The 22,891-nt window shown below is 40.0% G+C and overlaps 44 non-coding genes and 5 pseudogenes across 44 annotated transcripts; all 49 read right to left on the bottom strand.

Annotated features, from left to right (window-relative positions):
• Window positions 1-166: 166 nt before the first annotated feature.
• On the bottom strand, window positions 167-285 carry LOC146014122 (5S ribosomal RNA). The gene has a single exon (XR_014447077.1). It is a non-coding gene; the product is annotated as a 5S ribosomal RNA (ribosomal RNA).
• Window positions 286-630: 345 nt separating this feature from the next.
• On the bottom strand, window positions 631-749 carry LOC146013663 (5S ribosomal RNA). Its single transcript, XR_014446635.1, has one exon. It is a non-coding gene; the product is annotated as a 5S ribosomal RNA (ribosomal RNA).
• A 345-nt stretch (window positions 750-1,094) lies between these two features.
• LOC146010295 (5S ribosomal RNA) lies at window positions 1,095-1,213 on the bottom strand. The gene has a single exon (XR_014444810.1). It is a non-coding gene; the product is annotated as a 5S ribosomal RNA (ribosomal RNA).
• A 345-nt stretch (window positions 1,214-1,558) lies between these two features.
• Window positions 1,559-1,677, bottom strand: LOC146010979 (5S ribosomal RNA; annotated as a pseudogene).
• Window positions 1,678-2,021: 344 nt separating this feature from the next.
• LOC146016384 (5S ribosomal RNA) lies at window positions 2,022-2,140 on the bottom strand. Its single transcript, XR_014449278.1, has one exon. It is a non-coding gene; the product is annotated as a 5S ribosomal RNA (ribosomal RNA).
• A 346-nt stretch (window positions 2,141-2,486) lies between these two features.
• On the bottom strand, window positions 2,487-2,605 carry LOC146016068 (5S ribosomal RNA). The gene has a single exon (XR_014448970.1). It is a non-coding gene; the product is annotated as a 5S ribosomal RNA (ribosomal RNA).
• A 346-nt stretch (window positions 2,606-2,951) lies between these two features.
• LOC146014967 (5S ribosomal RNA) lies at window positions 2,952-3,070 on the bottom strand. Its single transcript, XR_014447905.1, has one exon. It is a non-coding gene; the product is annotated as a 5S ribosomal RNA (ribosomal RNA).
• A 345-nt stretch (window positions 3,071-3,415) lies between these two features.
• LOC146014334 (5S ribosomal RNA) lies at window positions 3,416-3,534 on the bottom strand. Its single transcript, XR_014447281.1, has one exon. It is a non-coding gene; the product is annotated as a 5S ribosomal RNA (ribosomal RNA).
• Window positions 3,535-3,879: 345 nt separating this feature from the next.
• Window positions 3,880-3,998, bottom strand: LOC146016372 (5S ribosomal RNA). Its single transcript, XR_014449266.1, has one exon. It is a non-coding gene; the product is annotated as a 5S ribosomal RNA (ribosomal RNA).
• A 346-nt stretch (window positions 3,999-4,344) lies between these two features.
• LOC146017574 (5S ribosomal RNA) lies at window positions 4,345-4,463 on the bottom strand. Its single transcript, XR_014450442.1, has one exon. It is a non-coding gene; the product is annotated as a 5S ribosomal RNA (ribosomal RNA).
• Window positions 4,464-4,808: 345 nt separating this feature from the next.
• LOC146013662 (5S ribosomal RNA) lies at window positions 4,809-4,927 on the bottom strand. Its single transcript, XR_014446634.1, has one exon. It is a non-coding gene; the product is annotated as a 5S ribosomal RNA (ribosomal RNA).
• A 345-nt stretch (window positions 4,928-5,272) lies between these two features.
• Window positions 5,273-5,391, bottom strand: LOC146012995 (5S ribosomal RNA). The gene has a single exon (XR_014445984.1). It is a non-coding gene; the product is annotated as a 5S ribosomal RNA (ribosomal RNA).
• Window positions 5,392-5,736: 345 nt separating this feature from the next.
• On the bottom strand, window positions 5,737-5,855 carry LOC146012983 (5S ribosomal RNA). Its single transcript, XR_014445973.1, has one exon. It is a non-coding gene; the product is annotated as a 5S ribosomal RNA (ribosomal RNA).
• A 345-nt stretch (window positions 5,856-6,200) lies between these two features.
• On the bottom strand, window positions 6,201-6,319 carry LOC146013661 (5S ribosomal RNA). Its single transcript, XR_014446633.1, has one exon. It is a non-coding gene; the product is annotated as a 5S ribosomal RNA (ribosomal RNA).
• A 346-nt stretch (window positions 6,320-6,665) lies between these two features.
• Window positions 6,666-6,784, bottom strand: LOC146016013 (5S ribosomal RNA). Its single transcript, XR_014448916.1, has one exon. It is a non-coding gene; the product is annotated as a 5S ribosomal RNA (ribosomal RNA).
• A 345-nt stretch (window positions 6,785-7,129) lies between these two features.
• On the bottom strand, window positions 7,130-7,248 carry LOC146013660 (5S ribosomal RNA). Its single transcript, XR_014446632.1, has one exon. It is a non-coding gene; the product is annotated as a 5S ribosomal RNA (ribosomal RNA).
• Window positions 7,249-7,593: 345 nt separating this feature from the next.
• LOC146012970 (5S ribosomal RNA) lies at window positions 7,594-7,712 on the bottom strand. The gene has a single exon (XR_014445961.1). It is a non-coding gene; the product is annotated as a 5S ribosomal RNA (ribosomal RNA).
• Window positions 7,713-8,057: 345 nt separating this feature from the next.
• Window positions 8,058-8,176, bottom strand: LOC146014566 (5S ribosomal RNA). Its single transcript, XR_014447515.1, has one exon. It is a non-coding gene; the product is annotated as a 5S ribosomal RNA (ribosomal RNA).
• Window positions 8,177-8,522: 346 nt separating this feature from the next.
• On the bottom strand, window positions 8,523-8,641 carry LOC146016012 (5S ribosomal RNA). The gene has a single exon (XR_014448915.1). It is a non-coding gene; the product is annotated as a 5S ribosomal RNA (ribosomal RNA).
• Window positions 8,642-8,986: 345 nt separating this feature from the next.
• LOC146013659 (5S ribosomal RNA) lies at window positions 8,987-9,105 on the bottom strand. The gene has a single exon (XR_014446631.1). It is a non-coding gene; the product is annotated as a 5S ribosomal RNA (ribosomal RNA).
• Window positions 9,106-9,450: 345 nt separating this feature from the next.
• On the bottom strand, window positions 9,451-9,569 carry LOC146013657 (5S ribosomal RNA). The gene has a single exon (XR_014446629.1). It is a non-coding gene; the product is annotated as a 5S ribosomal RNA (ribosomal RNA).
• Window positions 9,570-9,915: 346 nt separating this feature from the next.
• LOC146016011 (5S ribosomal RNA) lies at window positions 9,916-10,034 on the bottom strand. Its single transcript, XR_014448914.1, has one exon. It is a non-coding gene; the product is annotated as a 5S ribosomal RNA (ribosomal RNA).
• A 345-nt stretch (window positions 10,035-10,379) lies between these two features.
• Window positions 10,380-10,498, bottom strand: LOC146013656 (5S ribosomal RNA). The gene has a single exon (XR_014446628.1). It is a non-coding gene; the product is annotated as a 5S ribosomal RNA (ribosomal RNA).
• A 345-nt stretch (window positions 10,499-10,843) lies between these two features.
• Window positions 10,844-10,962, bottom strand: LOC146014333 (5S ribosomal RNA). The gene has a single exon (XR_014447280.1). It is a non-coding gene; the product is annotated as a 5S ribosomal RNA (ribosomal RNA).
• A 345-nt stretch (window positions 10,963-11,307) lies between these two features.
• Window positions 11,308-11,426, bottom strand: LOC146016359 (5S ribosomal RNA). The gene has a single exon (XR_014449255.1). It is a non-coding gene; the product is annotated as a 5S ribosomal RNA (ribosomal RNA).
• Window positions 11,427-11,772: 346 nt separating this feature from the next.
• On the bottom strand, window positions 11,773-11,891 carry LOC146010790 (5S ribosomal RNA; annotated as a pseudogene).
• A 345-nt stretch (window positions 11,892-12,236) lies between these two features.
• LOC146013655 (5S ribosomal RNA) lies at window positions 12,237-12,355 on the bottom strand. Its single transcript, XR_014446627.1, has one exon. It is a non-coding gene; the product is annotated as a 5S ribosomal RNA (ribosomal RNA).
• A 345-nt stretch (window positions 12,356-12,700) lies between these two features.
• LOC146014332 (5S ribosomal RNA) lies at window positions 12,701-12,819 on the bottom strand. Its single transcript, XR_014447279.1, has one exon. It is a non-coding gene; the product is annotated as a 5S ribosomal RNA (ribosomal RNA).
• A 345-nt stretch (window positions 12,820-13,164) lies between these two features.
• On the bottom strand, window positions 13,165-13,283 carry LOC146016348 (5S ribosomal RNA). The gene has a single exon (XR_014449244.1). It is a non-coding gene; the product is annotated as a 5S ribosomal RNA (ribosomal RNA).
• A 346-nt stretch (window positions 13,284-13,629) lies between these two features.
• On the bottom strand, window positions 13,630-13,748 carry LOC146010511 (5S ribosomal RNA; annotated as a pseudogene).
• A 345-nt stretch (window positions 13,749-14,093) lies between these two features.
• LOC146010829 (5S ribosomal RNA) lies at window positions 14,094-14,212 on the bottom strand (annotated as a pseudogene).
• A 346-nt stretch (window positions 14,213-14,558) lies between these two features.
• Window positions 14,559-14,677, bottom strand: LOC146016255 (5S ribosomal RNA). The gene has a single exon (XR_014449152.1). It is a non-coding gene; the product is annotated as a 5S ribosomal RNA (ribosomal RNA).
• A 345-nt stretch (window positions 14,678-15,022) lies between these two features.
• LOC146016337 (5S ribosomal RNA) lies at window positions 15,023-15,141 on the bottom strand. The gene has a single exon (XR_014449233.1). It is a non-coding gene; the product is annotated as a 5S ribosomal RNA (ribosomal RNA).
• A 345-nt stretch (window positions 15,142-15,486) lies between these two features.
• On the bottom strand, window positions 15,487-15,605 carry LOC146016299 (5S ribosomal RNA). The gene has a single exon (XR_014449195.1). It is a non-coding gene; the product is annotated as a 5S ribosomal RNA (ribosomal RNA).
• A 345-nt stretch (window positions 15,606-15,950) lies between these two features.
• LOC146015850 (5S ribosomal RNA) lies at window positions 15,951-16,069 on the bottom strand. The gene has a single exon (XR_014448758.1). It is a non-coding gene; the product is annotated as a 5S ribosomal RNA (ribosomal RNA).
• Window positions 16,070-16,414: 345 nt separating this feature from the next.
• Window positions 16,415-16,533, bottom strand: LOC146016326 (5S ribosomal RNA). Its single transcript, XR_014449222.1, has one exon. It is a non-coding gene; the product is annotated as a 5S ribosomal RNA (ribosomal RNA).
• Window positions 16,534-16,878: 345 nt separating this feature from the next.
• LOC146014846 (5S ribosomal RNA) lies at window positions 16,879-16,997 on the bottom strand. Its single transcript, XR_014447788.1, has one exon. It is a non-coding gene; the product is annotated as a 5S ribosomal RNA (ribosomal RNA).
• A 346-nt stretch (window positions 16,998-17,343) lies between these two features.
• LOC146013654 (5S ribosomal RNA) lies at window positions 17,344-17,462 on the bottom strand. The gene has a single exon (XR_014446626.1). It is a non-coding gene; the product is annotated as a 5S ribosomal RNA (ribosomal RNA).
• Window positions 17,463-17,807: 345 nt separating this feature from the next.
• LOC146012959 (5S ribosomal RNA) lies at window positions 17,808-17,926 on the bottom strand. Its single transcript, XR_014445950.1, has one exon. It is a non-coding gene; the product is annotated as a 5S ribosomal RNA (ribosomal RNA).
• A 344-nt stretch (window positions 17,927-18,270) lies between these two features.
• On the bottom strand, window positions 18,271-18,389 carry LOC146013653 (5S ribosomal RNA). The gene has a single exon (XR_014446625.1). It is a non-coding gene; the product is annotated as a 5S ribosomal RNA (ribosomal RNA).
• Window positions 18,390-18,735: 346 nt separating this feature from the next.
• On the bottom strand, window positions 18,736-18,854 carry LOC146016010 (5S ribosomal RNA). Its single transcript, XR_014448913.1, has one exon. It is a non-coding gene; the product is annotated as a 5S ribosomal RNA (ribosomal RNA).
• Window positions 18,855-19,199: 345 nt separating this feature from the next.
• Window positions 19,200-19,318, bottom strand: LOC146015007 (5S ribosomal RNA). The gene has a single exon (XR_014447942.1). It is a non-coding gene; the product is annotated as a 5S ribosomal RNA (ribosomal RNA).
• Window positions 19,319-19,663: 345 nt separating this feature from the next.
• LOC146014331 (5S ribosomal RNA) lies at window positions 19,664-19,782 on the bottom strand. Its single transcript, XR_014447278.1, has one exon. It is a non-coding gene; the product is annotated as a 5S ribosomal RNA (ribosomal RNA).
• Window positions 19,783-20,127: 345 nt separating this feature from the next.
• Window positions 20,128-20,246, bottom strand: LOC146016314 (5S ribosomal RNA). The gene has a single exon (XR_014449210.1). It is a non-coding gene; the product is annotated as a 5S ribosomal RNA (ribosomal RNA).
• A 345-nt stretch (window positions 20,247-20,591) lies between these two features.
• Window positions 20,592-20,710, bottom strand: LOC146016302 (5S ribosomal RNA). The gene has a single exon (XR_014449198.1). It is a non-coding gene; the product is annotated as a 5S ribosomal RNA (ribosomal RNA).
• Window positions 20,711-21,056: 346 nt separating this feature from the next.
• On the bottom strand, window positions 21,057-21,175 carry LOC146015321 (5S ribosomal RNA). The gene has a single exon (XR_014448246.1). It is a non-coding gene; the product is annotated as a 5S ribosomal RNA (ribosomal RNA).
• Window positions 21,176-21,520: 345 nt separating this feature from the next.
• On the bottom strand, window positions 21,521-21,639 carry LOC146014845 (5S ribosomal RNA). The gene has a single exon (XR_014447787.1). It is a non-coding gene; the product is annotated as a 5S ribosomal RNA (ribosomal RNA).
• A 345-nt stretch (window positions 21,640-21,984) lies between these two features.
• Window positions 21,985-22,103, bottom strand: LOC146015231 (5S ribosomal RNA). Its single transcript, XR_014448159.1, has one exon. It is a non-coding gene; the product is annotated as a 5S ribosomal RNA (ribosomal RNA).
• Window positions 22,104-22,448: 345 nt separating this feature from the next.
• On the bottom strand, window positions 22,449-22,567 carry LOC146011249 (5S ribosomal RNA; annotated as a pseudogene).
• Between the last annotated feature and the right edge of the window lie 324 nt (window positions 22,568-22,891).

Raw genomic sequence — 22,891 nt, 5'->3', positions numbered from 1 at the left:
GCTGCCAAAAGCAGTTGGAATTGAGCCTAAACAGTGTGGTAAGTCTTTATGTGATGGCTATTGTGTCTGTTTGACCTCTTCCAAATGCCTGTGCTGGCAATAAAAAGAAAAAAGTTTCCAATATAAATAGCTAGAGAATAAAAACAATTTGCCAGTAATGTGAAAAAACCTACAGCACCTGGTGTTCCCATGTGGTCTCCCACCCAAGTACTAACCAGGCCCAACACTGCTTAGCTTCCAAGATCAAACGAGATTGGGCCTATCCAATGTGGTATGGCTGTAGGTGAGTTAAATGCACTTTTTTGCCCTCTTCTACTTCTATCACCAGGTAAGCTAATACAAAAGTTTCCTAACTGTATTGGCTTACTGAAAAAAATCATGTGTTGGTAATGTAAAAAGACCTACAGGACATGATATTAGCAGGGGGTCTTAAATTAAACTACTAAAGAGGCTCAACACTGTTTAGCTGCCAAAAGCAGTTGGAATTGGGCCTAAACAGTGTGGTAAGTCTTTAGGTGATGGCTATTGTGTCTGTTTGACCTCTTCCAAATGTCTGTGCTGGCAATAAAAAGAAAAAGTTTCCTATTTAAATAGCTAGAGAATAAAAACAATTTGCCAGTAATGTGAAAAAACCTACAGCACCTGGTGTTCCCATGTGGTCTCCCACCCAAGTACTAACCAGGCCCAACACTGCTTAGCTTCCAAGATCAGACGAGATTGGGCCTATCCAATGTGGTATGGCTGTAGGTGAGTTAAAGCCACTTTTTTGCCCTCTTCTACTTCTATCACCAGGTAAGCTAATACAAAAGTTTCCTAACTGTATTGGCTTACTGAAAAAAATCATGTGTTGGTAATGTAAAAAGACCTACAGGACATGATATTAGCAGGGGGTCTTAAATTAAACTACAAAAGAGGCTCAACACTGTTTAGCTGCCAAAAGCAGTTGGAATTGAGCCTAAACAGTGTGGTAAGTCTTTAGGTGATGGCTATTGTGTCTGTTTGACCTCTTCCAAATGTCTGTGCTGGCAATAAAAAGAAAAAGTTTCCAATATAAATAGCTAGAGAATAAAAACAATTTGCCAGTAATGTGAAAAAACCTACAGCACCTGGTGTTCCCATGTGGTCTCCCACCCAAGTACTAACCAGGCCTAACACTGCTTAGTTTCCAAGATCAGACGAGGTTGGGCCTATCCAATGTGGTATGGCTGTAGGTGAGTTAAAGGCACTTTTTTGCCCTCTTCTACTTCTATCACCAGGTAAGCTAATACAAAAGGTTCCTAACTGTATTGGCTTACTGAAAAAAATCATGTGTTGGTAATGTAAAAAGACCTACAGGACATGATATTAGCAGGGGGTCTTAAATTAAACTACAAAAGAGGCTCAACACTGTTTAGCTGCCAAAAGCAGTTGGAATTGAGCCTAAACAGTGTGGTAAGTCTTTAGGTGATGGCTATTGTGTCTGTTTGACCTCTTCCAAATGTCTGTGCTGGCAATAAAAATAAAAAGTTTCCAATATAAATAGCTAGAGAATAAAAACAATTTGCCAGTAATGTGAAAAAACCTACAGCACCTGGTGTTCCCATGTGGTCTCCCACCCAAGTTTTAACCAGGCCCAACACTGCTTAGCTTCCAAGATCAGACGAGATTGGGCCTATCCAATGTGGTATGGCTGTAGGTGAGTTAAAGGCACTTTTTTGCCCTCTTCTACTTCTATCACCAGGTAAGCTAATACAAAAGTTTCCTAACTGTATTGGCTTACTGAAAAAAATCATGTGTTGGTAATGTAAAAAGACCTACAGGACATGATATTAGCAGGGGGTCTTAAATTAAACTACAAAAGAGGCTCAACACTGTTTAGCTGCCAAATCAGTTGTAATTGAGCCTAAACAGTGTGGTAAGTCTTTAGGTGATGGCTATTGTGTCTGTTTGACCTCTTCCAAATGTCTGTGCTGGCAATAAAAAGAAAAAGTTTCCAATTTAAATAGCTAGAGAATAAAAACAATTTGCCTGTAATGTGAAAAAACCTACAGCACCTGGTGTTCCCAGGTGGTCTCCCACCCAAGTACTAACCAGGCCCAACACTGCTTAGCTTCCAAGATCAGACGAGATTGGGCCTATCCAATGTGGTATGGCTGTAGGTGAGACACAGGCACTTTTTTGCCCTCTTCTACTTCTATCACCAGGTAAGCTAATAAAAAAGTTTCCTAACTGTATTGGCTTACTGAAAAAAATCATGTGTTGGTAATGTAAAAAGACCTGCAGGACATGATATTAGCAGGGGGGTCTTAAATTAAACTACTAAAGAGGCTCAACACTGTTAAGCTGCCAAAAGCAGTTGGAATTGGGCCTAAACAGTGTGGTAAGTCTTTAGGTGATGGCTATTGTGTCTGTTTGACCTCTTCCAAATGTCTGTGCTGGCAATAAAAAGAAATAGTTTCCAATTTAAATAGCTAGAGAATAAAAACAATTTGCCTGTAATGTGAAAAAACCTACAGCACCTGGTGTTCCCAGGTGGTCTCCCACCCAAGTACTAACCAGGCCCAACACTGCTTAGCTTCCAAGATCAGACGAGATTGGGCCTATCCAACGTGGTATGGCTGTATGTGAGACACAGGCACTTTTTTGCCCTCTTCTACTTCTATCACCAGGTAAGCTAATAAAAAAGTTTCCTAACTGTATTGGCTTACTGAAAAAAATCATGTGTTGGTAATGTAAAAAGACCTGCAGGACATGATATTAGCAGGGGGGTCTTAAATTAAACTACTAAAGAGGCTCAACACTGTTAAGCTGCCAAAAGCAGATGGAATTGGGCCTAAACAGTGTGGTTAGTCTTTAGGTGATGGCTATTGTGTCTGTTTGACCTCTTCCAAATGTCTGTGCTGGCAATAAAAATAAATAGTTTCCAATTTAAATAGCTAGAGAATAAAAACAATTTGCCTGTAATGTGAAAAAACCTACAGCACCTGGTGTTCCCAGGTGGTCTCCCACCCAAGTACTAACCAGGCCCAACACTGCTTAGCTTCCAAGATCAGACGAGATTGGGCCTATCCAATGTGGTATAGCTGTAGATGAGATACAGGCACTTTTTTGCCCTCTTCTACTTCTATCACCAGGTAAGCTAATAAAAAAGTTTCCTAACTGTATTGGCTTACTGAAAAAAATCATGTGTTGGTAATGTAAAAAGACCTACAGGACATGATATTAGCAGGGGGTCTTAAATTAAACTACTAAAGAGGCTCAACACTGTTTAGCTGCCAAAAGCAGTTGGAATTGGGCCTAAACAGTGTGGTAAGTCTTTAGGTGATGGCTATTGTGTCTGTTTGACCTCTTCCAAATGTCTGTGCTGGCAATAAAAAGAAAAAGTTTCCTATTTAAATAGCTAGAGAATAAAAACAATTTGCCAGTAATGTGAAAAAACCTACAGCACCTGGTGTTCCCATGTGGTCTCCCACCCAAGTACTAACCAGGCCCAACACTGCTTAGCTTCCAAGATCAGACGAGATTGGGCCTATCCAACGTGGTATGGCTGTAGGTGAGTTAAAGGCACTTTTTTGCCCTCTTCTACTTCTATCACCAGGTAAGCTAATACAAAAGTTTCCTAACTGTATTGGCTTACTGAAAAAAATCATGTGTTGGTAATGTAAAAAGACCTACAGGACATGATATTAGCAGGGGGTCTTAAATTAAACTACAAAAGAGGCTCAACACTGTTTAGCTGCCAAAAGCAGTTGGAATTGAGCCTAAACAGTGTGGTAAGTCTTTAGGTGATGGCTATTGTGTCTGTTTGACCTCTTCCAAATGTCTGTGCTGGCAATAAAAAGAAAAAGTTTCCAATATAAATAGCTAGAGAATAAAAACAATTTGCCTGTAATGTGAAAAAACCTACAGCACCTGGTGTTCCCAGGTGGTCTCCCACCCAAGTACTAACCAGGCCCAACACTGCTTAGCTTCCAAGATCAGACGAGATTGGGCCTATCCAATGTGGTATGGCTGTAGGTGAGCTAAAGCCACTTTTTTGCCCTCTTCTACTTCTATCACCAGGTAAGCTAATACAAAAGTTTCCTAACTGTATTGGCTTACTGAAAAAAATCATGTGTTGGTAATGTAAAAAGACCTACAGGACATGATATTAGCAGGGGGTCTTAAATTAAACTACAAAAGAGGCTCAACACTGTTTAGCTGCCAAAAGCAGTTGGAATTGAGCCTAAACAGTGTGGTAAGTCTTTAGGTGATGGCTATTGTGTCTGTTTGACCTCTTCCAAATGTCTGTGCTGGCAATAAAAATAAAAAAGTTTCCAATATAAATAGCTAGAGAATAAAAACAATTTGCCAGTAATGTGAAAAAACCTACAGCACCTGGTGTTCCCATGTGGTCTCCCACCCAAGTACTAACCAGGCCCAACACTGCTTAGCTTCGAAGATCAGACGAGATTGGGCCTATCCACTGTGGTATGGCTGTAGGTGAGTTAAAGGCACTTTTTTGCCCTCTTCTACTTCTATCACCAGGTAAGCTAATACAAAAGTTTCCTAACTGTATTGGTTTACTGAAAAAAATCATGTGTTGGTAATGTAAAAAGACCTACAGGACATGATATTAGCAGGGGGTCTTAAATTAAACTACAAAAGAGGCTCAACACTGTTTAGCTGCCAAAAGCAGTTGTAATTGAGCCTAAACAGTGTGGTAAGTCTTTAGGTGATGGCTATTGTGTCTGTTTGACCTCTTCCAAATGTCTGTGCTGGCAATAAAAAGAAAAAGTTTCCAATTTAAATAGCTAGAGAATAAAAACAATTTGCCTGTAATGTGAAAAAACCTACAGCACCTGGTGTTCCCATGTGGTCTCCCACCCAAGTACTAACCAGGCCCAACACTGCTTAGCTTCCAAGATCAGACGAGATTGGGCCTATCCAATGTGGTATGGCTGTAGGTGAGTTAAAGGCACTTTTTTGCCCTCTTCTACTTCTATCACCAGGTAAGCTAATACAAAAGTTTCCTAACTGTATTGGCTTACTGAAAAAAATCATGTGTTGGTAATGTAAAAAGACCTACAGGACATGATATTAGCAGGGGGTCTTAAATTAAACTACTAAAGAGGCTCAACACTGTTTAGCTGCCAAAAGCAGTTGGAATTGGGCCTAAACAGTGTGGTAAGTCTTTAGGTGATGGCTATTGTGTCTGTTTGACCTCTTCCAAATGTCTGTACTGGCAATAAAAAGAAAAAGTTTCCAATTTAAATAGCTAGAGAATAAAAACAATTTGCCTGTAATGTGAAAAAACCTACAGCACCTGGTGTTCCCATGTGGTCTCCCACCCAAGTACTAACCAGGCCCAACACTGCTTAGCTTCCAAGATCAGATGAGATTGGGCCTATCCAATGTGGTATGGCTGTAGGTGAGATACAGGCACTTTTTTGCCCTCTTCTACTTCTATCACCAGGTAAGCTAATAAAAAAGTTTCCTAACTGTATTGGCTTACTGAAAAAAATCATGTGTTGGTAATGTAAAAAGACCTACAGGACATGATATTAGCAGGGGGTCTTAAATTAAACTACTAAAGAGGCTCAACATTGTTTAGCTGCCAAAAGCAGTTGGAATTGGGCCTAAACAGTTTGGTAAGTCTTTAGGTGATGGCTATTGTGTCTGTTTGACCTCTTCCAAATGTCTGTGGTGGCAATAAAAAGAAAAAGTTTCCTATTTAAATAGCTAGAGAATAAAAACAATTTGCCAGTAATGTGAAAAAACCTACAGCACCTGGTGTTCCCATGTGGTCTCCCACCCAAGTACTAACCAGGCCCAACACTGCTTAGCTTCCAAGATCAGATGAGATTGGGCCTATCCAATGTGGTATGGCTGTAGGTGAGATACAGGCACTTTTTTGCCCTCTTCTACTTCTATCACCAGGTAAGCTAATAAAAAAGTTTCCTAACTGTATTGGCTTACTGAAAAAAATCATGTGTTGGTAATGTAAAAAGACCTACAGGACATGATATTAGCAGGGGGTCTTAAATTAAACTACTAAAGAGGCTCAACATTGTTTAGCTGCCAAAAGCAGTTGGAATTGGGCCTAAACAGTTTGGTAAGTCTTTAGGTGATGGCTATTGTGTCTGTTTGACCTCTTCCAAATGTCTGTGCTGGCAATAAAAAGAAAAAGTTTCCTATTTAAATAGCTAGAGAATAAAAACAATTTGCCAGTAATGTGAAAAAACCTACAGCACCTGGTGTTCCCATGTGGTCTCCCACCCAAGTACTAACCAGGCCCAACACTGCTTAGCTTCCAAGATCAGACGAGATTGGGCCTATCCAATGTGGTATGGCTGTAGGTGAGTTAAAGGCACTTTTTTGCCCTCTTCTACTTCTATCACCAGGTAAGCTAATACAAAAGTTTCCTAACTGTATTGGCTTACTGAAAAAAATCATGTGTTGGTAATGTAAAAAGACCTACAGGACATGATATTAGCAGGGGGGTCTTAAATTAAACTACAAAAGAGGCTCAACACTGTTTAGCTGCCAAAAGCAGTTGGAATTGGGCCTAAACAGTGTGGTAAGTCTTTAGGTGATGGCTATTGTGTCTGTTTGACCTCTTCCAAATGTCTGTACTGGCAATAAAAAGAAAAAGTTTCCAATTTAAATAGCTAGAGAATAAAAACAATTTGCCTGTAATGTGAAAAAACCTACAGCACCTGGTGTTCCCAGGTGGTCTCCCACCCAAGTACTAACCAGGCTCAACACTGCTTAGCTTCCAAGATCAGACGAGATTGGGCCTATCCAATGTGGTATGGCTGTAGGTGAGATACAGGCACTTTTTTGCCCTCTTCTACTTCTATCACCAGGAAAGCTAATACAAAAGTTTCCTAACTGTATTGGCTTACTGAAAAAAATCATGTGTTGGTAATGTAAAAAGACCTACAGGACATGATATTAGCAGGGGGTCTTAAATTAAACTACTAAAGAGGCTCAACATTGTTTAGCTGCCAAAAGCAGTTGGAATTGGGCCTAAACAGTTTGGTAAGTCTTTAGGTGATGGCTATTGTGTCTGTTTGACCTCTTCCAAATGTCTGTACTGGCAATAAAAAGAAAAAGTTTCCAATTTAAATAGCTAGAGAATAAAAACAATTTGCCTGTAATGTGAAAAAACCTACAGCACCTGGTGTTCCCATGTGGTCTCCCACCCAAGTACTAACCAGGCCCAACACTGCTTAGCTTCCAAGATCAGACGAGATTGGGCCTATCCAATGTGGTATGGCTGTAGGTGAGATACAGGCACTTTTTTGCCCTCTTCTACTTCTATCACCAGGTAAGCTAATAAAAAAGTTTCCTAACTGTATTGGCTTACTGAAAAAAATCATGTGTTGGTAATGTAAAAAGACCTACAGGACATGATATTAGCAGGGGGTCTTAAATTAAACTACTAAAGAGGCTCAACATTGTTTAGCTGCCAAAAGCAGTTGGAATTGGGCCTAAACAGTTTGGTAAGTCTTTAGGTGATGGCTATTGTGTCTGTTTGACCTCTTCCAAATGTCTGTGCTGGCAATAAAAAGAAAAAGTTTCCTATTTAAATAGCTAGAGAATAAAAACAATTTGCCAGTAATGTGAAAAAACCTACAGCACCTGGTGTTCCCATGTGGTCTCCCACCCAAGTACTAACCAGGCCCAACACTGCTTAGCTTCCAAGATCAGATGAGATTGGGCCTATCCAATGTGGTATGGCTGTAGGTGAGATACAGGCACTTTTTTGCCCTCTTCTACTTCTATCACCAGGTAAGCTAATAAAAAAGTTTCCTAACTGTATTGGCTTACTGAAAAAAATCATGTGTTGGTAATGTAAAAAGACCTACAGGACATGATATTAGCAGGGGGTCTTAAATTAAACTACTAAAGAGGCTCAACATTGTTTAGCTGCCAAAAGCAGTTGGAATTGGGCCTAAACAGTTTGGTAAGTCTTTAGGTGATGGCTATTGTGTCTGTTTGACCTCTTCCAAATGTCTGTGCTGGCAATAAAAAGAAAAAGTTTCCTATTTAAATAGCTAGAGAATAAAAACAATTTGCCAGTAATGTGAAAAAACCTACAGCACCTGGTGTTCCCATGTGGTCTCCCACCCAAGTACTAACCAGGCCCAACACTGCTTAGCTTCCAAGATCAGACGAGATTGGGCCTATCCATTGTGGTATGGCTGTAGGTGAGTTAAAGGCACTTTTTTGCCCTCTTCTACTTCTATCACCAGGTAAGCTAATACAAAAGTTTCCTAACTGTATTGGCTTACTGAAAAAAATCATGTGTTGGTAATGTAAAAAGACCTACAGGACATGATATTAGCAGGGGGGTCTTAAATTAAACTACAAAAGAGGCTCAACACTGTTTAGCTGCCAAAAGCAGTTGGAATTGGGCCTAAACAGTGTGGTAAGTCTTTAGGTGATGGCTATTGTGTCTGTTTGACCTCTTCCAAATGTCTGTACTGGCAATAAAAAGAAAAAGTTTCCAATTTAAATAGCTAGAGAATAAAAACAATTTGCCTGTAATGTGAAAAAACCTACAGCACCTGGTGTTCCCAGGTGGTCTCCCACCCAAGTACTAACCAGGCTCAACACTGCTTAGCTTCCAAGATCAGACGAGATTGGGCCTATCCAATGTGGTATGGCTGTAGGTGAGATACAGGCACTTTTTTGCCCTCTTCTACTTCTATCACCAGGAAAGCTAATACAAAAGTTTCCTAACTGTATTGGCTTACTGAAAAAAATCATGTGTTGGTAATGTAAAAAGACCTACAGGACATGATATTAGCAGGGGGTCTTAAATTAAACTACTAAAGAGGCTCAACATTGTTTAGCTGCCAAAAGCAGTTGGAATTGGGCCTAAACAGTTTGGTAAGTCTTTAGGTGATGGCTATTGTGTCTGTTTGACCTCTTCCAAATGTCTGTACTGGCAATAAAAAGAAAAAGTTTCCAATTTAAATAGCTAGAGAATAAAAACAATTTGCCTGTAATGTGAAAAAACCTACAGCACCTGGTGTTCCCATGTGGTCTCCCACCCAAGTACTAACCAGGCCCAACACTGCTTAGCTTCCAAGATCAGACGAGATTGGGCCTATCCAATGTGGTATGGCTGTAGGTGAGATACAGGCACTTTTTTGCCCTCTTCTACTTCTATCACCAGGTAAGCTAATAAAAAAGTTTCCTAACTGTATTGGCTTACTGAAAAAAATCATGTGTTGGTAATGTAAAAAGACCTACAGGACATGATATTAGCAGGGGGTCTTAAATTAAACTACTAAAGAGGCTCAACACTGTTTAGCTGCCAAAAGCAGTTGGAATTGGGCCTAAACAGTGTGGTAAGTCTTTAGGTGATGGCTATTGTGTCTGTTTGACCTCCTCCAAATGTCTGTGCTGGCAATAAAAAGAAAAAGTTTCCTATTTAAATAGCTAGAGAATAAAAACAATTTGCCAGTAATGTGAAAAAACCTACAGCACCTGGTGTTCCCATGTGGTCTCCCACCCAAGTACTAACCAGGCCCAACACTGCTTAGCTTCCAAGATCAGACGAGATTGGGCCTATCCAATGTGGTATGGCTGTAGGTGAGTTAAAGGCACTTTTTTGCCCTCTTCTACTTCTATCACCAGGTAAGCTAATACAAAAGTTTCCTAACTGTATTGGCTTACTGAAAAAAATCATGTGTTGGTAATGTAAAAAGACCTACAGGACATGATATTAGCAGGGGGGTCTTAAATTAAACTACAAAAGAGGCTCAACACTGTTTAGCTGCCAAAAGCAGTTGGAATTGGGCCTAAACAGTGTGGTAAGTCTTTAGGTGATGGCTATTGTGTCTGTTTGACCTCTTCCAAATGTCTGTGCTGGCAATAAAAAGAAAAAGTTTCCAATTTAAATAGCTAGAGAATAAAAACAATTTGCCTGTAATGTGAAAAAACCTACAGCACCTGGTGTTCCCAGGTGGTCTCCCACCCAAGTACTAACCAGGCTCAACACTGCTTAGCTTCCAAGATCAGACGAGATTGGGCCTATCCAATGTGGTATGGCTGTAGGTGAGATACAGGCACTTTTTTGCCCTCTTCTACTTCTATCACCAGGAAAGCTAATACAAAAGTTTCCTAACTGTATTGGCTTACTGAAAAAAATCATGTGTTGGTAATGTAAAAAGACCTACAGGACATGATATTAGCAAGGGGTCTTAAATTAAACTACTAAAGAGGCTCAACACTGTTTAGCTGCCAAAAGCAGTTGGAATTGAGCCTAAACAGTGTGGTAAGTCTTTAGGTGATGGCTATTGGGTCTGTTTGACCTCTTCCAAATGTCTGTACTGGCAATAAAAAGAAAAAGTTTCCAATTTAAATAGCTAGAGAATAAAAACAATTTGCCTGTAATGTGAAAAAACCTACAGCACCTGGTGTTCCCATGTGGTCTCCCACCCAAGTACTAACCAGGCCCAACACTGCTTAGCTTCCAAGATCAGACGAGATTGGGCCTATCCAATGTGGTATGGCTGTAGGTGAGATACAGGCACTTTTTTGCCCTCTTCTACTTCTATCACCAGGTAAGCTAATAAAAAAGTTTCCTAACTGTATTGGCTTACTGAAAAAAATCATGTGTTGGTAATGTAAAAAGACCTACAGGACATGATATTAGCAGGGGGTCTTAAATTAAACTACTAAAGAGGCTCAACACTGTTTAGCTGCCAAAAGCAGTTGGAATTGGGCCTAAACAGTGTGGTAAGTCTTTAGGTGATGGCTATTGTGTCTGTTTGACCTCTTCCAAATGTCTGTGCTGGCAATAAAAAGAAAAAGTTTCCTATTTAAATAGCTAGAGAATAAAAACAATTTGCCAGTAATGTGAAAAAACCTACAGCACCTGGTGTTCCCATGTGGTCTCCCACCCAAGTACTAACCAGGCCCAACACTGCTTAGCTTCCAAGATCAGACGAGATTGGGCCTATCCAACGTGGTATGGCTGTAGGTGAGTTAAAGGCACTTTTTTGCCCTCTTCTACTTCTATCACCAGGTAAGCTAATACAAAAGTTTCCTAACTGTATTGGCTTACTGAAAAAAATCATGTGTTGGTAATGTAAAAAGACCTACAGGACATGATATTAGCAGGGGGTCTTAAATTAAACTACAAAACAGGCTCAACACTGTTTAGCTGCCAAAAGCAGTTGGAATTGAGCCTAAACAGTGTGGTAAGTCTTTAGGTGATGGCTATTGTGTCTGTTTGACCTCTTCCAAATGTCTGTGCTGGCAATAAAAAGAAAAAGTTTCCAATATAAATAGCTAGAGAATAAAAACAATTTGCCTGTAATGTGAAAAAACCTACAGCACCTGGTGTTCCCAGGTGGTCTCCCACCCAAGTACTAACCAGGCCCAACACTGCTTAGCTTCCAAGATCAGACGAGATTGGGCCTATCCAATGTGGTATGGCTGTAGGTGAGTTAAAGCCACTTTTTTGCCCTCTTCTACTTCTATCACCAGGTAAGCTAATACAAAAGTTTCCTAACTGTATTGGCTTACTGAAAAAAATCATGTGTTGGTAATGTAAAAAGACCTACAGGACATGATATTAGCAGGGGGTCTTAAATTAAACTACAAAAGAGGCTCAACACTGTTTAGCTGCCAAAAGCAGTTGGAATTGAGCCTAAACAGTGTGGTAAGTCTTTAGGTGATGGCTATTGTGTCTGTTTGACCTCTTCCAAATGTCTGTGCTGGCAATAAAAATAAAAAAGTTTCCAATATAAATAGCTAGAGAATAAAAACAATTTGCCAGTAATGTGAAAAAACCTACAGCACCTGGTGTTCCCATGTGGTCTCCCACCTAAGTACTAACCAGGCCCAACACCGCTTAGCTTCGAAGATCAGACGAGATTGGGCCTATCCACTGTGGTATGGCTGTAGGTGAGTTAAAGGCACTTTTTTGCCCTCTTCTACTTCTATCACCAGGTAAGCTAATACAAAAGTTTCCTAACTGTATTGGTTTACTGAAAAAAATCATGTGTTGGTAATGTAAAAAGACCTACAGGACATGATATTAGCAGGGGGTCTTAAATTAAACTACAAAAGAGGCTCAACACTGTTTAGCTGCCAAAAGCAGTTGTAATTGAGCCTAAACAGTGTGGTAAGTCTTTAGGTGATGGCTATTGTGTCTGTTTGACCTCTTCCAAATGTCTGTGCTGGCAATAAAAAGAAAAAGTTTCCAATTTAAATAGCTAGAGAATAAAAACAATTTGCCTGTAATGTGAAAAAACCTACAGCACCTGGTGTTCCCATGTGGTCTCCCACCCAAGTACTAACCAGGCCCAACACTGCTTAGCTTCCAAGATCAGACGAGATTGGGCCTATCCAATGTGGTATGGCTGTAGGTGAGATACAGGCACTTTTTTGCCCTCTTCTACTTCTATCACCAGGTAAGCTAATAAAAAAGTTTCCTAACTGTATTGGCTTACTGAAAAAAATCATGTGTTGGTAATGTAAAAAGACCTACAGGACATGATATTAGCAGGGGGTCTTAAATTAAACTACTAAAGAGGCTCAACACTGTTTAGCTGCCAAAAGCAGTTGGAATTGGGCCTAAACAGTGTGGTAAGTCTTTAGGTGATGGCTATTGTGTCTGTTTGACCTCTTCCAAATGTCTGTGCTGGCAATAAAAAGAAAAAGTTTCCTATTTAAATAGCTAGAGAATAAAAACAATTTGCCAGTAATGTGAAAAAACCTACAGCACCTGGTGTTCCCATGTGGTCTCCCACCCAAGTACTAACCAGGCCCAACACTGCTTAGCTTCCAAGATCAGACGAGATTGGGCCTATCCAACGTGGTATGGCTGTAGGTGAGTTAAAGGCACTTTTTTGCCCTCTTCTACTTCTATCACCAGGTAAGCTAATACAAAAGTTTCCTAACTGTATTGGCTTACTGAAAAAAATCATGTGTTGGTAATGTAAAAAGACCTACAGGACATGATATTAGCAGGGGGTCTTAAATTAAACTACAAAAGAGGCTCAACACTGTTTAGCTGCCAAAAGCAGTTGGAATTGAGCCTAAACAGTGTGGTAAGTCTTTAGGTGATGGCTATTGTGTCTGTTTGACCTCTTCCAAATGTCTGTGCTGGCAATAAAAAGAAAAAGTTTCCAATATAAATAGCTAGAGAATAAAAACAATTTGCCTGTAATGTGAAAAAACCTACAGCACCTGGTGTTCCCAGGTGGTCTCCCACCCAAGTACTAACCAGGCCCAACACTGCTTAGCTTCCAAGATCAGACGAGATTGGGCCTATCCAATGTGGTATGGCTGTAGGTGAGTTAAAGCCACTTTTTTGCCCTCTTCTACTTCTATCACCAGGTAAGCTAATACAAAAGTTTCCTAACTGTATTGGCTTACTGAAAAAAATCATGTGTTGGTAATGTAAAAAGACCTACAGGACATGATATTAGCAGGGGGTCTTAAATTAAACTACAAAAGAGGCTCAACACTGTTTAGCTGCCAAAAGCAGTTGGAATTGAGCCTAAACAGTGTGGTAAGTCTTTAGGTGATGGCTATTGTGTCTGTTTGACCTCTTCCAAATGTCTGTGCTTGCAATAAAAATAAAAAAGTTTCCAATATAAATAGCTAGAGAATAAAAACAATTTGCCAGTAATGTGAAAAAACCTACAGCACCTGGTGTTCCCATGTGGTCTCCCAACCAAGTACTAACCAGGCCCAACACTGCTTAGCTTCGAAGATCAGACGAGATTGGGCCTATCCACTGTGGTATGGCTGTAGGTGAGTTAAAGGCACTTTTTTGCCCTCTTCTACTTCTATCACCAGTTAAGCTAATACAAAAGTTTCCTAACTGTATTGGTTTACTGAAAAAAATCATGTGTTGGTAATGTAAAAAGACCTACAGGACATGATATTAGCAGGGGGTCTTAAATTAAACTACAAAAGAGGCTCAACACTGTTTAGCTGCCAAAAGCAGTTGTAATTGAGCCTAAACAGTGTGGTAAGTCTTTAGGTGATGGCTATTGTGTCTGTTTGACCTCTTCCAAATGTCTGTGCTGGCAATAAAAAGAAAAAGTTTCCAATTTAAATAGCTAGAGAATAAAAACAATTTGTCTGTAATGTGAAAAAACCTACAGCACCTGGTGTTCCCATGTGGTCTCCCACCCAAGTACTAACCAGGCCCAACACTGCTTAGCTTCCAAGATAAGACAAGATTGGGCTTATCCAATGTGGTATGGCTGTAGGTGAAATACAGGCACTTTTTTTCCCTCTTCTACTTCTATCACCAGGTAAGCTTATAAAAAAGTTTCCTAACTGTATTGGCTTACTGAAAAAAAATCATGTGTTGGTAATGTAAAAAGACCTACAGAACATGATATTAGCAGGGGGTCTTAAATTAAACTACTAAAGAGGCTCAACACTGTTTAGCTGCCAAAAGCAGTTGGAATTGGGCCTAAACAGTGTGGTAAGTCTTTAGGTGATGGCTATTGTGTTTGTTTGACCTCTTCCAAATGTCTGTGCTGGCAATAAAAAGAAAAAGTTTCCTATTTAAATAGCTAGAGAATAAAAACAATTTGCCAGTAATGTGAAAAAACCTACAGCACCTGGTGTTCCTAGGTGGTCTCCCACCCAAGTACTAACCAGGCCCAACACTGTTTAGCTTCCAAGATCAGACGAGATCGGGCCTATCCAATGTGGTATGGCTGTAGGTGAGATACAGGCACTTTTTTGCCCTCTTCTACTTCTATCACCAGGTAAGCTAATACAAAAGTTTCCTAACTGTATTGGCTTACTGAAAAAAATCATGTGTTGGTAATGTAAAAAGACCTACAGGACATGATATTAGCAGGGGGTCTTAAATTAAACTACAAAAGAGGCTCAACACTGTTTAGCTGCCAAAAGCAGTTGGAATTGAGCCTAAACAGTGTGGTAAGTCTTTAGGTGATGGCTATTGTGTCTGTTTGACCTCTTCCAAATGTCTGTGCTGGCAATAAAAAGAAAAAGTTTCCAATTTAAATAGCTAGAGAATGAAAACAATTTGCCAGTAATGTGAAAAAACCTACAGCACCTGGTGTTCCCAGGTGGTCTCCCACCCAAGTACTAACCAGGCCCAACACTGCTTAGCTTCCAAGATCAGACGAGATTGGGCCTATCCAATGTGGTATGGCTGTAGGTGAGTTAAAGGCACTTTTTTGCCCTCTTCTACTTCTATCACCAGGTAAGCTAATACAAAAGTTTCCTAACTGTATTGGCTTACTGAATAAAATCATGTGTTGGTAATGTAAAAAGACCTACAGGACATGATATTAGCAGGGGGTCTTAAATTAAACTACTAAAGAGGCTCAACACTGTTTAGCTGCCAAAAGCAGTTGGAATTGGGCCTAAACAGTGTGGTAAGTCTTTAGGTGATGGCTATTGTGTCTGTTTGACCTCTTCCAAATGTCTGTACTGGCAATAAAAAGAAAAAGTTTCCAATTTAAATAGCTAGAGAATAAAAACAATTTGCCTGTAATGTGAAAAAACCTACAGCACCTGGTGTTCCCATGTGGTCTCCCACCCAAGTACTAACCAGGCCCAACACTGCTTAGCGTCCAAGATCAGATGAGATTGGGCCTATCCAATGTGGTATGGCTGTAGTTGAGATACAGGCACTTTTTTGCCCTCTTCTACTTCTATCACCAGGTAAGCTAATAAAAAAGTTTCCTAACTGTATTGGCTTACTGAAAAAAATCATGTGTTGGTAATGTAAAAAGACCTACAGGACATGATATTAGCAGGGGGTCTTAAATTAAACTACTAAAAAGGCTCAACACTGTTTAGCTGCCAAAAGCAGTTGGAATTGGGCCTAAACAGTTTGGTAAGTCTCTAGGTGATGGCTATTGTGTCTGTTTGACCTCTTCCAAATGTCTGTGCTGGCAATAAAAAGAAAAAGTTTCCTATTTAAATAGCTAGAGAATAAAAACAATTTGCCAGTAATGTGAAAAAACCTACAGCACCTGGTGTTCCCATGTGGTCTCCCACCCAAGTATTAACCAGGCCCAACACTGCTTAGCTTCCAAGATCAGACGAGATTGGGCCTATCCAATGTGGTATGGCTGTAGGTGAGTTAAAGGCACTTTTTTGCCCTCTTCTACTTCTATCACCAGGTAAGCTAATACAAAAGTTTCCTAACTGTATTGGCTTACTGAAAAAAATCATGTGTTGGTAATGTAAAAAGACCTACAGGACATGATATTAGCAAGGGGTCTTAAATTAAACTACAAAAGAGGCTCAACACTGTTTAGCTGCCAAAAGCAGTTGGAATTGAGCCTAAACAGTGTGGTAAGTCTTTAGGTGATGGCTATTGTGTATGTTTGACCTCTTCCAAATGTCTGTGCTGGCAATAAAAAGAAAAAGTTTCCAATTTAAATAGCTAGAGAATAAAAACAATTTGCCAGTAATGTGAAAAAACCTACAGCACCTGGTGTTCCCAGGTGGTCTCCCACCCAAGTACTAACCAGGCCCAACACTGCTTAGCTTCCAAGATCAGACGAGATTGGGCCTATCCAATGTGGTATGGCTGTAGGTGAGATACAGGCACTTTTTTGCCCTCTTCTACTTCTATCACCAGGTAAGCTAATAAAAAAGTTTCCTAACTGTATTGGCTTACTGAAAAAAATCATGTGTTGGTAATGTAAAAAGACCTACAGGACATGATATTAGCAGGGGGTCTTAAATTAAACTACTAAACAGGCTCAACACTGTTTAGCTGCCAGAAGCAGTTGGAATTGGGCTAAAACAGTGTGGTAAGTCTTTAGGTGATGGCTATTGTGTCTGTTTGACCTCTTCCAAATGTCTGTACTGGCAATAAAAAGAAAAAGTTTCCAATTTAAATAGCTAGAGAATAAAAACAATTTGCCAGTAATGTGAAAAAAACTACAGCACCTGGTGTTCCCATGTGGTCTCCCACCCAAGTACTAACCAGGCCCAACACTGCTTAGCTTCCAAGATCAGACGAGATTGGGCCTATCCAATGTGGTATGGCTGTAGGTGAGATACAGGCACTTTTTTGCCCTCTTCTACTTCTATCACCAGGTAAACTAATACAAAAGTTTCCTAACTGTATTGGCTTAATGAAAAAAATCATGTGTTGGTAATGTAAAAAGACCTACAGGACATGATATTAGTAGGGGGTCTTAAATTAAACTACAAAAGAGGCTCAACACTGTTTAGCTGCCAAAAGCAGTTGGAATTGAGCCTAAACAATGTGGTAAGTCTTTAGGTGATGGCTATTGTGTCTGTTTGACCTCTTCCAAATGTCTGTGCTGGCAATAAAAAGAAAAAAGTTTCCAATTTACATAGCTAGAGAATAAAAACAATTTGCCTGTAATGTGAAAAAACCTACAGCACCTGGTGTTCCCATGTGGTCTCCCACCCAAGTACTAACCAGGCCCAACACTGCTTAGCTTCCAAGATCAGACGAGATTGGGCCTATCCAATGTGGTATGGCTGTAGGTGAGTTAAAGGCACTTTTTTGCCCTCTTCTACTTCTATCACCAGGTAAGCTAATACAAAAGTTTCCTAACTGTATTGGCTTACTGAAAAAAATCATGTGTTGGTAATGTAAAAAGACCTACAGGACATGATATTAGCAGGGGGTCTTAAATTAAACTACTAAAGAGGCTCAACACTGTTTAGCTGCCAAAAGCAGTTGGAATTGGGCCTAAACAGTGTGGTAAGTCTTTAGGTGATGGCTATTGTGTCTGTTTGACCTCTTCCAAATGTCTGTACTGGCAATAAAAAGAAAAAGTTTCCAATTTAAATAGCTAGAGAATAAAAACAATTTGCCTGTAATGTGAAAAAACCTACAGCACCTGGTGTTCCCATGTGGTCTCCCACCCAAGTACTAACCAGGCCCAACACTGCTTAGCTTCCAAGATCAGATGAGATTGGGCCTATCCAATGTGGTATGGCTGTAGGTGAGATACAGGCACTTTTTTGCCCTCTTCTACTTCTATCACCAGGTAAGCTAATAAAAAAGTTTCCTAACTGTATTGGCTTACTGAAAAAAATCATGTGTTGTTATGTAAAAAGACCTACAGGACATGATATTAGCAGGGGGTCTTAAATTAAACTACTAAAGAGGCTCAACATTGTTTAGCTGCCAAAAGCAGTTGGAATTGGGCCTAAACAGTTTGGTAAGTCTTTAGGTGATGGCTATTGTGTCTGTTTGACCTCTTCCAAATGTCTGTGCTGGCAATAAAAAGAAAAAGTTTCCTATTTAAATAGCTAGAGAATAAAAACAATTTGCCAGTAATGTGAAAAAACCTACAGCACCTGGTGTTCCCATGTGGTCTCCCACCCAAGTACTAACCAGGCCCAACACTGCTTAGCTTCCAAGATCAGACGAGATTGGGCCTATCCAATGTGGTATGGCTGTAGGTGAGTTAAAGGCACTTTTTTGCCCTCTTCTACTTCTATCACCAGAAAAGCTAATACAAAAGTTTCCTAACTGTATTGGCTTACTGAAAAAAATCATGTGTTGGTAATGTAAAAAGACCTACAGGACATGATATTAGCAGGGGGGTCTTAAATTAAACTACAAAAGAGGCTCAACACTGTTTAGCTGCCAAAAGCAGTTGGAATTGGGCCTAAACAGTGTGGTAAGTCTTTAGGTGATGGCTATTGTGTCTGTTTGACCTCTTCCAAATGTCTGTACTGGCAATAAAAAGAAAAAGTTTCCAATTTAAATAGCTAGAGAATAAAAACAATTTGCCTGTAATGTGAAAAAACCTACAGCACCTGGTGTTCCCAGGTGGTCTCCCACCCAAGTACTAACCAGGCTCAACACTGCTTAGCTTCCAAGATCAGACGAGATTGGGCCTATCCAATGTGGTATGGCTGTAGGTGAGATACAGGCACTTTTTTGCCCTCTTCTACTTCTATCACCAGGTAAGCTAATACAAAAGTTTCCTAACTGTATTGGCTTACTGAAAAAAATCATGTGTTGGTAATGTAAAAATACCTACAGGACATGATATTAGCAAGGGGTCTTAAATTAAACTACAAAAGAGGCTCAACACTGTTTAGCTGCCAAAAGCAGTTGGAATTGAGCCTAAACAGTGTGGTAAGTCTTTAGGTGATGGCTATTGTGTCTGTTTGACCTCTTCCAAATGTCTGTACTGGCAATAAAAAGAAAAAGTTTCCAATTTAAATAGCTAGAGAATAAAAACAATTTGCCTGTAATGTGAAAAAACCTACAGCACCTGGTGTTCCCATGTGGTCTCCCACCCAAGTACTAACCAGGCCCAACACTGCTTAGCTTCCAAGATCAGACGAGATTGGGCCTATCCAATGTAGTATGGCTGTAGGTGAGTTAAAGGCACTTTTTTGCCCTCTTCTACTTCTATCACCAGGTAAGCTAATAAAAAAGTTTCCTAACTGTATTGGCTTACTGAAAAAAATCATTCATTGGTAATGTAAAAAGACCTACAGGACATGATATTAGCAGGGGGTCTTAAATTAAACTACTAAAGAGGCTCAACACTGTTTAGCTGCCAAAAGCAGTTGGAATTGGGCCTAAACAGTGTGGTAAGTCTTTAGGTGATGGCTATTGTGTCTGTTTGACCTCTTCCAAATGTCTGTGCTGGCAATAAAAAGAAAAAGTTTCCTATTTAAATAGCTAGAGAATAAAAACAATTTGCCAGTAATGTGAAAAAACCTACAGCACCTGGTGTTCCCATGTGGTCTCCCACCCAAGTACTAACCAGGCCCAACACTGCTTAGCTTCCAAGATCAGACGAGATTGGGCCTATCCAACGTGGTATGGCTGTAGGTGAGTTAAAGGCACTTTTTTGCCCTCTTCTACTTCTATCACCAGTTAAGCTAATACAAAAGTTTCCTAACTGTATTGGCTTACTGAAAAAAATCATGTGTTGGTAATGTAAAAAGACCTACAGGACATGATATTAGCAGGGGGTCTTAAATTAAACTACAAAAGAGGCTCAACACTGTTTAGCTGCCAAAAGCAGTTGGAATTGAGCCTAAACAGTGTGGTAAGTCTTTAGGTGATGGCTATTGTGTCTGTTTGACCTCTTCCAAATGTCTGTGCTGGCAATAAAAAGAAAAAGTTTCCAATATAAATAGCTAGAGAATAAAAACAATTTGCCTGTAATGTGAAAAAACCTACAGCACCTGGTGTTCCCAGGTGGTCTCCCACCCAAGTACTAACCAGGCCCAACACTGCTTAGCTTCCAAGATCAGACGAGATTGGGCCTATCCAATGTGGTATGGCTGTAGGTGAGTTAAAGCCACTTTTTTGCCCTCTTCTACTTCTATCACCAGGTAAGCTAATACAAAAGTTTCCTAACTGTATTGGCTTACTGAAAAAAATCATGTGTTGGTAATGTAAAAAGACCTACAGGACATGATATTAGCAGGGGGTCTTAAATTAAACTACAAAAGAGGCTCAACACTGTTTAGCTGCCAAAAGCAGTTGGAATTGAGCCTAAACAGTGTGGTAAGTCTTTAGGTGATGGCTATTGTGTCTGTTTGACCTCTTCCAAATGTCTGTGCTGGCAATAAAAAGAAAAAGTTTCCAATTTAAATAGCTAGAGAATGAAAACAATTTGCCAGTAATGTGAAAAAACCTACAGCACCTGGTGTTCCCAGGTGGTCTCCCACCCAAGTACTAACCAGGCCCAACACTGCTTAGCTTCCAAGATCAGACGAGATTGGGCCTATCCAATGTGGTATGGCTGTAGGTGAGATACAGGCACTTTTTTGCCCTCTTCTACTTCTATCACCAGGTAAGCTAATAAAAAAGTTTCCTAACTGTATTGGCTTACTTAAAAAAAATCATGTGTTGGTAATGTAAAAAGACCTACAGGACATGATATTAGCAGGGGGTCTTAAATTAAGCTACAAAACAGGCTCAACACTGTTTAGCTGCCAAAAGCAGTTGGAATTGGGCCTAAACAGTGTGGTAAGTCTTTAGGTGATGGCTATTGTGTCTGTTTGACCTCTTCCAAATGTCTGTACTGGCAATAAAAATAAAAAGTTTCCAATTTAAATAGCTAGAGAATAAAAACAATTTGCCTGTAATGTGAAAAAACATACAGCACCTGGTGTTCCCATGTGGTCTCCCACCCAAGTACTAACCAGGCCCAACACTGCTTAGCTTCCAAGATCAGACGAGATTGGGCCTATCCAATGTGGTATGGCTGTAGGTGAGATACATGCTCTTTTTTGCCCTCTTCTACTTCTATCACCAGGTAAGCTAATAAAAAAGTTTCCTAACTGTATTGGCTTACTGAAAAAAATCATGAGTTGGTAATGTAAAAAGACCTACAGGACATGATATTAGCAGTGGGTCTTAAATTAAACTACTAAAGAGGCTCAACACTGTTTAGCTGCCAAAAGCAGTTGGAATTGGGCCTAAACAGTTTGGTAAGTCTTTAGGTGATGGCTATTGTGTCTGTTTGACCTCTTCCAAATGTCTGTGCTGGCAATAAAAAGAAAATTTTTCCTATTTAAATAGCTAGAGAATAAAAACAATTTGCCAGTAATGTGAAAAAAACTACAGCACCTGGTGTTCCCATGTGGTCTCCCACCCAAGTACTAACCAGGCCCAACACTGCTTAGCTTCCAAGATCAGACGAGATTGGGCCTATCCAATGTGGTATGGCTGTAGGTGAGTTAAAGGCACTTTTTTGCCCTCTTCTACTTCTATCACCAGGTAAGCTAATACAAAAGTTTCCTAACTGTATTGGCTTACTGAAAAAAATCATGTGTTGGTAATGTAAAAAGACCTACAGGACATGATATTAGCAGGGGGTCTTAAATTAAACTACTAAAGAGGCTCAACACTGTTTAGCTGCCAAAAGCAGTTGGAATTGGGCCTAAACAGTGTGGTAAGTCTTTAGGTGATGGCTATTGTGTCTGTTTGACCTCTTCCAAATGTCTGTACTGGCAATAAAAAGAAAAAGTTTCCAATTTAAATAGCTAGAGAATAAAAACAATTTGCCTGTAATGTGAAAAAACCTACAGCACCTGGTGTTCCCATGTGGTCTCCCACCCAAGTACTAACCAGGCCCAACACTGCTTAGCTTCCAAGATCAGACGAGATTGGGCCTATCCAATGTGGTATGGCTGTAGTTGAGATACAGGCGCTTTTTTGCCCTCTTCTACTTCTATCACCAGGTAAGCTAATAAAAAAGTTTCCTAACTGTATTGGCTTACTGAAAAAAATCATGTGTTGGTAATGTAAAAAGACCTACAGGACATGATATTAGCAGGGGGTCTTAAATTAAACTACTAAAGAGGCTCAACACTGTTTAGCTGCCAAAAGCAGTTGGAATTGGGCCTAAACAGTGTGGTAAGTCTTTAGGTGATGGCTATTGTGTCTGTTTGACCTCTTCCAAATGTCTGTGCTGGCAATAAAAAGAAAAAGTTTCCTATTTAAATAGCTAGAGAATAAAAACAATTTGCCAGTAATGTGAAAAAACCTACAGCACCTGGTGTTCCCATGTGGTCTCCCACCCAAGTATTAACCAGGCACAACACTGCTTAGCTTCCAAGATCAGGCGAGATTGGGCCTATCCAATGTGGTATGGCTGTAGGTGAGTTAAAGGCACTTTTTTGCCCTCTTCTACTTCTATCACCAGGTAAGCTAATACAAAAGTTTCCTAACTGTATTGGCTTACTGAAAAAAATCATGTGTTGGTAATGTAAAAAGACCTACTGGACATGATATTAGCAGGGGGTCTTAAATTAAACTACTAAAGAGGCTCAACACTGTTTAGCTGCCAAAAGCAGTTGGAATTGGGCCTAAACAGTGTGGTAAGTCTTTAGGTGATGGCTATTGTGTTTGTTTGACCTCTTCCAAATGTCTGTGCTGGCAATAAAAAGAAAAAGTTTCCTATTTAAATAGCTAGAGAATAAAAAC

Source organism: Crinia signifera, chromosome 6, assembly GCF_055691185.1.
Source record: "Crinia signifera chromosome 6, ASM5569118v1, whole genome shotgun sequence".
Lineage (NCBI taxonomy): Eukaryota > Metazoa > Chordata > Amphibia > Anura > Myobatrachidae > Crinia > Crinia signifera.
This window is presented reverse-complemented; position numbering and strand designations above follow the sequence as displayed.